The following is a 9,977-nucleotide window of genomic DNA, read 5'->3' on the forward strand; positions in this document are numbered from 1 at the left end:
CCCAAAGGAGCCAGACCCAGAAGCCAAAAACCTCCAGAACTCCACTGCTCCCACACTAACGGCTGCTCTCTACATGCTTGGACTAGCCTCACTCATGAGTAAATCTAGTCCTAGACATCTCATACTTTACACCACCAATATACCAAGAGTAGCACACCATATATGATTGAGATTAAAGTAGAAGGCAACCAATCTTAGGGGGAAATATTTTATACAGATATAGATATAAGCACACAAGTCTCAACCTTTAACAACATGTTATTGATCTCTTATAGAATGACTTAATGGCTCCTGGGTGAAATTAAATAATCTTCACACATTTTTCTCCAGGAAACTTTTGGGGTCTCATTTTTAGTGGATTATTCATAACAAGCAATACAAAATAAATTATTTTGGTTCTGCTTGGGGGGCAGGGTTTGGGGCTTGAGGTGGAAATATGGAGGTGGGAAGGTATAATAGTGGTGGGATTGGTGCTTGAATATTAAATGCATCAAACATTGTGAACAGCTTTTTTAAAAAAGACTCAAGCCTTGCTCGCTTCAGCAGCACATATACTAAAATTGGAATGATACAGAGGAGATTTGCATGGCCCCTGCACAAGGATGACATGCAAATTCGTGAAGCATTCCATATTTTTGGTATGACTGTAACACATGCACAAAACTCTGTAACTGTACCCTCCCAGTGACTCATTAGTAAAAAAAAAATTTTTTTAAGAAAATTTGGAGAGATGATAAAAAAGACTCATAAACCTAAACAAGAAAAAGACAGTAAAGGTATGAAACAGCGAAACTGGGAATTTATATGATAACATTAGGACAGACCTCAAAGACATTAGAAATATCATTTAAAAAGTACTGTAAAAATATTATTCAACTAAATTTGAAAAATTCAATGGAAATTGACACATTTCTTCAGACAAATGTAATTTTCTAGAACTGATGCAAGAAAAAAAAAGAAAATCTAAAAATAAATACCAACTTAAGTAACCAAGGCATTTTCCCTTCTGAGAAACCCATGTTCTCTTTGGTACATTTATTTCTCACTCTCTTTTCCCTCACATCTATATAAATTTCTTTGAATAAAAACTATTTTGATTCAACACACACAAAATTAAAGGAACTAAATCTAATTAAATTATTAAAATAATTAAAATACCCTAAAGAAACCTAGAAACCCAAAGGGTTACCCAAAAAAGTGTTACCAATTATACCACAGAAAATAAAAGTATAGGTCCTTTTTATTTATGATAATTGATGTGACTAGCCATCCCTGCCAAGATGAATAATATATATAAAACAAACAAATGGTTTGAGTAATTGTTCATTATTTAAAGAATGAAAAACAGCTAACATTTAAAATCCCATTTATGTAATTCTTCACATTAATAAAGTAAAAGAACATGTGTTACATAATAGGTGCAAAAATTATAATATAGAACTTATACTCATAATTCATTGTAATACAAAAACCCACAGACTCTTCCTTAATTTTCAGATTGCCTATAAAAACAATAAAAGGCTCCAGGGGTATTTCAAAGAGCACGTATTTGGCACAGGAGATCCTGGGGTTGCAACATAAGCATCAAATATTGCCAAGAGAAACCCACAAGCTGGGGGTAACTCCTGAGTACCACCAGATATGGCTCCAAAACAAAAGAAAACACACACTCACATATACACAGAGAGAGAGATACACACACACCTTATGCCAGGCCTAGAGAGATAGGTCAGAGGGCTAATGTACATGTGGTAGAGAGCACGAGTCTCTGAGTTCCAACTCCAGAACAGCATGTGTCCTAAGCACCACCAGGATGGTCGTGGTGTCCCCCAGGACCACTGGAACTAAGGAGTGCTGACTGCATCACCCACCCTAGCACTGAACCAACAGAACGTATAGTGGGCGCAGTATCATCAGGAGTAGCTGCAGGAATGTCAGTGGATCTCTCAGAAGCAGAAAGAAAACAAGAATACTTAGTATAAGCATTTCTTTTTCTCCCTCATGTGTATACCCTAGCCACTACAATAAATGAGGAAAAAGAATAAAAATGAAGTGTATATTTGTCATTAATTGTAAATGAAAGAGTATTGGTGGATACATACCTATGCCTGATAGTTCATAATGTGACCATAGTGAAACTCATTGTATTTACAGTACATTATATGTACATAGCTGTATCTGTGAAAATTAGAAAATTTAGAGAGGTCAAGAAATTACTGGGAACAAGGACATGGTGTAAGTGATAAGTCATGTATGTGCCTAGTATGTGGGAAGCCCAGAATTTGAATCTCTGCACTGCACACCTGGCACAGTCTTGTCTGGTGTGACTCTGGGGCCTTGAGTACCGCTGGAAGATGCATCTATAGGGAGAAATGTTAAATGGGTATTACTTATTTGGCATTAAAAATCAAGTATCACTGTATCACTGTCATCCCATTGTTCATCGAATTGCTCGAGCGGGCACCAGTAACGTCTCCATTGTGAGACTTGTTGTTACTGTTTTTGGCATGTCAAATATGCCACTGGTAGCTTGCCAAGCTCTGCCTTGCGGGTGAGATACTCTCAGTAGCTTACCAGACTCTCCAAGAGGGGCAGAGGAATCGCACCCAGGTCGGCCGCATGCAAGGCAAACTCCCTACCCACTGTGCTATCGCTCCAGCCCCCCTCGCCCCAAAAAAATCAAGTAACTAAAAATAAAATTAATTTAGTAGCTTAAATGTACAAACTATCAACACAGGAAATTGTAACATAGCATGAATAGGAAGATTCCAAAACATAAAGATGAAAGACTAAAAGTAATCTATGAAATATTTGAAAGCACAATAAAATCTCAGACTGGTATCCATAGCCTAAGTTTTCAAATAGATTCTCAAATTCTTATAAAAAAAAAAAAAAGCTAAAGAACAGCCAAGATCTTGGCTGCAATGCTCTTTAGAAATCAGAATTATTTATTTTAAAGGAACAGTAACTAGTTTGATCTTCATTACCTAATTCTCATGAGGACAGCCTGGCTATCCCAAACATACTAGGCCAATAGTCCACTAGCCTATTACAATCAAAATACTCCCCAAACTCATTAAAATAATGGTAAACTCAAGAATCTGAACAAACCTAATGTAAAAGAACACAATCCATGAAGCTGCACTAGACGACCACATAAGTCACACAGGAGCACCAAAGAGGAAGTTAGTATTCTTGAGGGTGAAAAAGTAGACCACCATCCACCAAGCTCATCCAGAAGAAAAGAGCCCAGAAGCCTCAACAAGGAATATTCACATATACCATCTCTCCGATAAAGAATTCAGAGACGAAACGTGAGTTCAATGCGTTCAAAGAAAAAGGGGAACGGACATCCAGTAAATTTAAGGAGGATATGAAAGAAACAGTAGAACAGACAGTAAAATACAGGAAGAAATGAGAGCAGAAATAAGAAAGCTACAAACAGAACTATCACTAATAAAGAATTCAGTAGATGAAATTAAAAACTCAGGGGGTGCCCTCAACAGTAGAATGACAACAGCCGAAGACAGAATCAGTGAGCTTGAAGATGAGCTGCAGAAAGCATACAGGCAAAAACAGACAATGGAAAAATACCTCAAAATAGCTCAAGGGTGAATAAGAGAGACCGAGGGGATGAATTCAAAAGGAATAGCATAAGGATCATCAGAGTATGACAGGGAGGCAACCCCAATGAAGTAGTAACAGTTAAATTAATATCATTGCTGAGAAGTTCCCAAAGCTGGAGAATGCAGGCATCCAGATCCAAGAAGGCCAAAGGGTACCAGCTAAAACAGATCCTAATAAAAAGACTCCAAGACATATCTTAATCAGAATGACAAATGTCACAGATAGAGACATAATACTCCAACCAGCAAGGTCAAGGAAATCACATACAAAGGAGCAGTCCTTAGATTTACAGCAGGCTTACAGAGGAAACCGTCCAAGTCCGAAGACAGAGGTGGGATATAGTGGAAAAACTCAGTGAAATTAATGCCTTACTGTCACTGTCATCCCGTTGCTCATCGATTTGTTCGAGCAGGCACCAGTAATGTCTCCAAAGAGATTTGTTTGTTACTCTTTTTGGCATGTTGAATATGCCATGGGTAGCTTGCCAGGCTCTGCTGTGCGGGTGAGATACTGTTGGTAGCTTGCTGGGTTCTCCGAGAGGGGTGAAGGGATCGAACCTGGGTCGGTCACGTGCAAGGCAAATGCCTTACCACTATGCTATCGCTCCAGCCCTAAGAGTACTTTATCCAGCTAGACTCTCACTCAGCCTTGAAGGAACAATATACTATTTTGTGGATAAACCACAGCTCAGGAACTTCATATACTCAAAACCAACCTTAAAAGAAGGGCTGAAGAGGCTTCTGTAAAACAAGACAAGCCCCATAAGCCCCCCCAGAAAGATGGCACAAATTCCCAAGACAATAATATCTCTCAATGTCAATAGTATAAATGCATCAATTAAGAGACACAGAGTGCCAAAACAGATTAAAACACTGAACCCAACATTCTGCTGCCTATAAGAAACACATCTGAACAGTCAGAGCAAACACAGACTCAAAGTCAAAGGATGGAAAAACAATCCTTCAAGCAAACAACTCCCTCAAAAAAGCGAGGGTGGCCATACTAGTATCTGAAAACATCAATTTCAGGCTAAAAAATATTAGAAGGGACAGTGAAGGCCATATTTTAATAATCAAGGGATATATACATCAGGAAGAAATCACACTCCTAAACATATACACACCCTGTGAGGGGACAGCAAAATACTTATAACAACTGCTAACAGACTTCAAGGAGGACATTGGTAGTAACCCAATAGTAGTCAGAGACTTCAACACTGACTTATCACCTCTTGATAGATTAATAGGCCTAAAACTCAGCAAGGAAGTACTGGCTCTGAGGGAAGAAGAGAGGGGGCTAATAGATGTCTATAGGACCTTTTATCCCCAAAAGCAAATACACATTCTTTTCCAGTGCACATAGAACATTTTCCAAGATATACATACCATATGCTGAGTCACAAAATATACCTCAATAGAATCAGGAAGATAGAAATTGTATCAACTATCTGTTCAAACCATGGTGCACTGAAGATAGAAGTTAATCACACACAGAAATGGAAAAATCAAATCAAACACCTGGAAATTAAACAGTTCAATGTTGGACAACTGGTGGGTTAGAGAAGGAATCAAGAAAGAAATAAAAAGATTACTAGAAACAAATGAGAATGAAAACATGAGCTACCAGAACTTGTGGGACACAGCTAAAGCAGTAGTAAGGAGAAAATTTATAGCTCTGCAAGCGTTTATCAGGAAAGAAGAAAGGCCTCACATAAATAACTTGACTTCACAGCTTAAGACATTTTCTAATTCATTAAAAAGTGACCAACAAAAGGAGCCCAAACTAACCAGCAAGAAAGAAATAATAAAACTTAGAGAGAAATCAATGAGCTGGATTTTCAAAACACAATCCAAAAGATTAATGAAACCAAGATAATATCAAAGGGGGTGGCTCTAGCTTCCCTCCCCAACCCGAGCAGAGCTCCCTTGGCCAAAGACCACCGGAGCCTAGCCACAGCCGTGCTCAAGGCCCCTCTCCAGATGTTCGAACAAGCCTCACGCATGAAGGTACCTGCAGAGGAACCAGGTGTGTGGGACCTGGGGTTGAGACCTCCAAGCCTGCTCCGATCAAGATTGGGCCTCTTCCGCCCAGATTTCCCATTTTCCAGTAGCTAGGCATTCACACCCAGGGACTGCCCCCGATGCCGTGTAATCCCACCAATGGCCAACACCCAGAGACTATAAAACCAAGCTCCCGGAAACAACATTTTATAGCCTACTTCTCCCTCTGGGAGAACCTGGCAAGCTATCAAGAGTTTCCTGCCCAAATGGGAGAGCCTCGAAAACTCCCCATGGTGTATTCATATGCCAAAACCAGTAACAATGCTGGGTCTCATTCCCCTGACCCTGAAAGAGCCTCCAATTTGGCATCATTGGGAAGGACAAGTAAAGAGAGGCTTCTAAACTCTCAGGGCTAGGACAAATGGAGATGTTACTGAGACCGCTCAAGAAATTTGACCGTCAACGGGATGATGATGATGATGATGAAGATACTATCTGAACAAAGACAGACAAACAGAATAATGGGTGAAAGCAGGTCCACATTGACATAGATCATTGTCCTTCAGTTTAAGAGGAAAAGATAGCACTGCAAAGCAACTGAGAAAGGCTGGTGATGGATTAAGAAAAAACTGATATGGAAAAAAATTATATTAGCTCTGTTTTGCAGTTCAAACAAAATAAATTCCATGCAAATAGTAGACTTAAACATGAAAGACAAAACAACAGAGCTTCCAGAAGATATCATGGAATGAATGCTAAGATCTCAGGAACAGGAACTATATCCAAAAGAAAGATATAAAGAAAAAGACTAATAAATTAGGCCATACGTAGATGTTATAAATTGTGAAAAGCTTTTAATTAAAATAAATTTACATACCATACTTCTGGGGCTGGAGCGATAGTACAGCGGGTAGGGGGTTTGCTTTGCATGCGGCTGACCCAGATTCGATTCCTCAGCCCCTCTTGGAGATCCCGGCAAGCTATCGAGAGTATCTCCCCACATGGCAGAGCCTGGCAAGCTACCCATGGCGTATTCAATATGCCAAAACCAGTAACAAGTCTCACAATGGACACATTACTGGTGCCCACTCGATCAAATCAATAAGCAACGGGATGACAGTGATACAGTGATATTGAAATAATACATTTATATTCACACAAAACGTCCACTATGTTCATAAAGAGTGGAAGTAAGGGCTGGATTACATGTTTTGCATGCAGGAGGCCCGGGTTTGATCCTTTGCTCTGAAGGATCCACAGAGCACAAAAGAGGGTGTCCTGCCCTCAAGTGTGTTTACAAAGGGGTGGATGAAGACATTTTCAACCTGGAAAATTTAAGAGTGTATGTCCAGACTATAGAAAGAAACTTCCTGATTGAAATGAAAAGGACAATTCCATTTAAAATTAGGCTCTTTCCTCACCAAAAAGAATACCCTAAATAGTTAATAAACCTATGAGAAGGCTCTCAGTTCTTCCTGGGCATCTGGGAAATGCAATACATCCAGCAGAACGTCTAAGAGAAGTGCTGACAAGGGCATGGCACCCAGGGGCTTTCATCCCCTTCAGAGGAAGGGTAAGTTTAGTTCAAGCATTTTGAAACAAATATTTACTGAACTAGTTGTGCATACCCTCTGACACCATTTAGCAGAGCCTGTCACGTGATTTGTGGGTTCACCTAAGAATAAAACCACAGGAACTGTTTTTCAAAAACAGGTGAGAGCTGTTTAAAGTACTGGAATATAAATATTTTTTTCTTTCTTCCATAACCTCCCTTGCCGCTTTCATGATGCTGTTCATTTCTTCTTTCAGGCAATTCTGTGAAGAAAAACTTTAAAATCTAAATTATTCACATGAATTTTTCTACAATATAGTTGTACAATGCAGGGTTTAAGTTTAAATAGGAAAACACTTAACTTGGAGGTGGAATCACCCAAATTAAATCATTTGTGATTTATATCCCACACACATGCACATGTGTTTTATGGAAGTACCACACAAAACTAACCCTGCTCTTCTCTATATATATTTTTTTGTTTTTAGGGGGATCCACACACAGTGGTGCTCAGGTTTACTCCTGGCTCTGTGCTCAGGGGCTACTCTTGGTGGACTTCAGGGACCATATATGGTACCTGGTTGACTGTGTGTAAGAAAAGTGTCTTCACCCTTGTACTATCTCTCTGAACAGTTTGTTTCACTTCTACAAATGCTCATAGTTTCTTAATGCTCTCTACTTTGGGCTTACTGATGACTAAGGAAGAAATAAAAGGAAAAGAAATCAAGTTTGTCTTGTCCTGTCCTTTTTTTTTTTTTTTTTTTTTTTTGCTTTTTGGGTCACACCTGGCGATGCTCAGGGGCTACTCCTGGCTCTGCACTCAGGAATCACTCCTGGCGGTGCTCAGGGGACCATATGGGATGCTGGGAATCGAACCCGGGTCGGCCGCGTGCAAGGCAAATGCCCTACCCGCTGTGCTATCACTCCAGCCCCTGTCCTGTCCTTTTTTCTTCTCTGCCATTATTTTAAGTTCTATGATTGGCTAGCCAAGGGGAAGTTGTGTTTCCTAGAATGCTTTGCCTTCTTCCTACGTTTGGTACAGATTCTTCCAGGGTTGTCAATCTCCTGCTTACAAAGACCGTAGACAGAACCCACTATATTAAACGTGTTCTGTGAGATCCACCATGACCCAGTAGAATGTTACTGAGGTGGTTTGCAATATGCAAATGAGCCCACCTCAAAATTAAACATGCACATTGTACCTTTCTTTTCTGCTTATGCACCCAGTCATGATTCCATCGGAACTCGGTACAAAACAAAGTTTCATGGGGGAGTCCTAAGAATTTCAAGTTATCAAGAACAGAGCAGTACAGCACTTAGAGCCCTTGTGAGCACCCAGGCTCCACACAGTTGTCCAAACCACAGTCCTGTCCTGAAGGTACCATCCTAGATCTATAGTGAGCAAAAAAGAATGCAAAGACACAAACATACATGCTCCAGAATATTCCTCATCGTTGTTTAGTTATTTACTTAGACTTGAAATAATTCAAATGTCCATAGTATTCATGGAGTAAGTATACATTGTACACTTACAGCTATTAGTTTGAAAGAGCTCTAGCTTACACCTGTGGAGATGACCCTCATGAGTACAATGTTAAGCAGAAGAAGACAAACACAGATGAATGCCATCAGGGGCTGGGGATACAGCTCAGGGTTTAGAGCTCCCGCCTAGTTAGGTCCTAAGTTCTCTCCCCAGCACCAGGTATCCCTTCCCAGAGCTGTTTAGATGAGCCCTCTAAAAAAAATTAATAAAACATGGTTTTAAGAGTTTTCCAAAATAAGTAATATTGTATGATTCTTCTATTTAAGTTTCAGAGCAACCAAATTAATGCTAAAATTTGGGATAGTGTGTACTTCCTGAGGGCTGGAGCACAGCGGTTGGGCTTTCTCCTTTCATGCGGCTGACCCGTGTTCGGTTCCTCTGCCCCTCTCGGAGAGACCGGCAAGCTACTGAGAGTATGGAGCCCACACGGCAGAGCCTGGCAAGCTACCCATGCGTATTGGATATGCCAAAAACAGTAACAATAAGTCTCTCAATGAGAGACGTTACTGGTGCCCGCTCGAGCAAATCGATGAGCAATGGGATGACAGTGACAGTGACAGTGTACTTCCTGAAAAAGAAGGAAAAAAACATATTGATAAGAGAGTAACAAAGATATTTTGTAAAAAAAAGTTGATGTAAGTGAAGCCATTAGCTGTCACTATCAGAAATGTATTTTTTCCCCAGTGACTTGCAAGCTACCGAGAGTATCTCGCCCCCAAGGCAGAGCCTGGCAAGTTACCCGTGGCGTATTGGATATGCCAAAAAAGAGTAACAAGTCTCACAATGGAGACGTTACTGGTGCCTGCTCGAGCAAATCGATGAACAACAGGATGACAGTGACAGTGACAGTGACTTCATTTACTTCTTATAACTATGATGAATTAAATGAATTAATTCATTTACTTCTTATTACATGTGATGAATTCAGGTAAGTTATTAAGGTTTTACTAATCATACTATCTCCTTGAAACTATGTTTTTCAATATATACAAATGGATTTCTAAAATTTCTATTATGTGCTGAAGAGAAAAGACATTAAAGAGAAGCACAGATTCTGGGGAACAGAGACCAGAGGATGAGCGTGCAAAACAGTTTTATCCAGAGTCCTACAACAGCTAAACACATAATCCGGATGAATTCATAATAATTAGTTTCATATTTCTAATGAGTTGACTGTAGGAGTAGCGTAGGAGTGGTAGGAGTTGACAGGTTGTGGGAGTGAAAAATATGTTTTTTTTTTCCCAAGTAGTTCTGG

At 39.9% G+C, this 9,977-nt stretch overlaps 1 non-coding gene across 1 annotated transcript; it reads left to right on the forward strand.

Moving 5' to 3' along the window:
- Nucleotides 1–530: 530 nt before the first annotated feature.
- LOC129405240 (U6 spliceosomal RNA) lies at nt 531–637 on the forward strand. The gene has a single exon (XR_008630423.1). It is a non-coding gene; the product is annotated as a U6 spliceosomal RNA (small nuclear RNA).
- Nucleotides 638–9,977: the final 9,340 nt, after the last annotated feature.

Source organism: Sorex araneus, chromosome 5, assembly GCF_027595985.1.
Source record: "Sorex araneus isolate mSorAra2 chromosome 5, mSorAra2.pri, whole genome shotgun sequence".
Classification (NCBI taxonomy): Eukaryota; Metazoa; Chordata; class Mammalia; order Eulipotyphla; family Soricidae; genus Sorex; species Sorex araneus.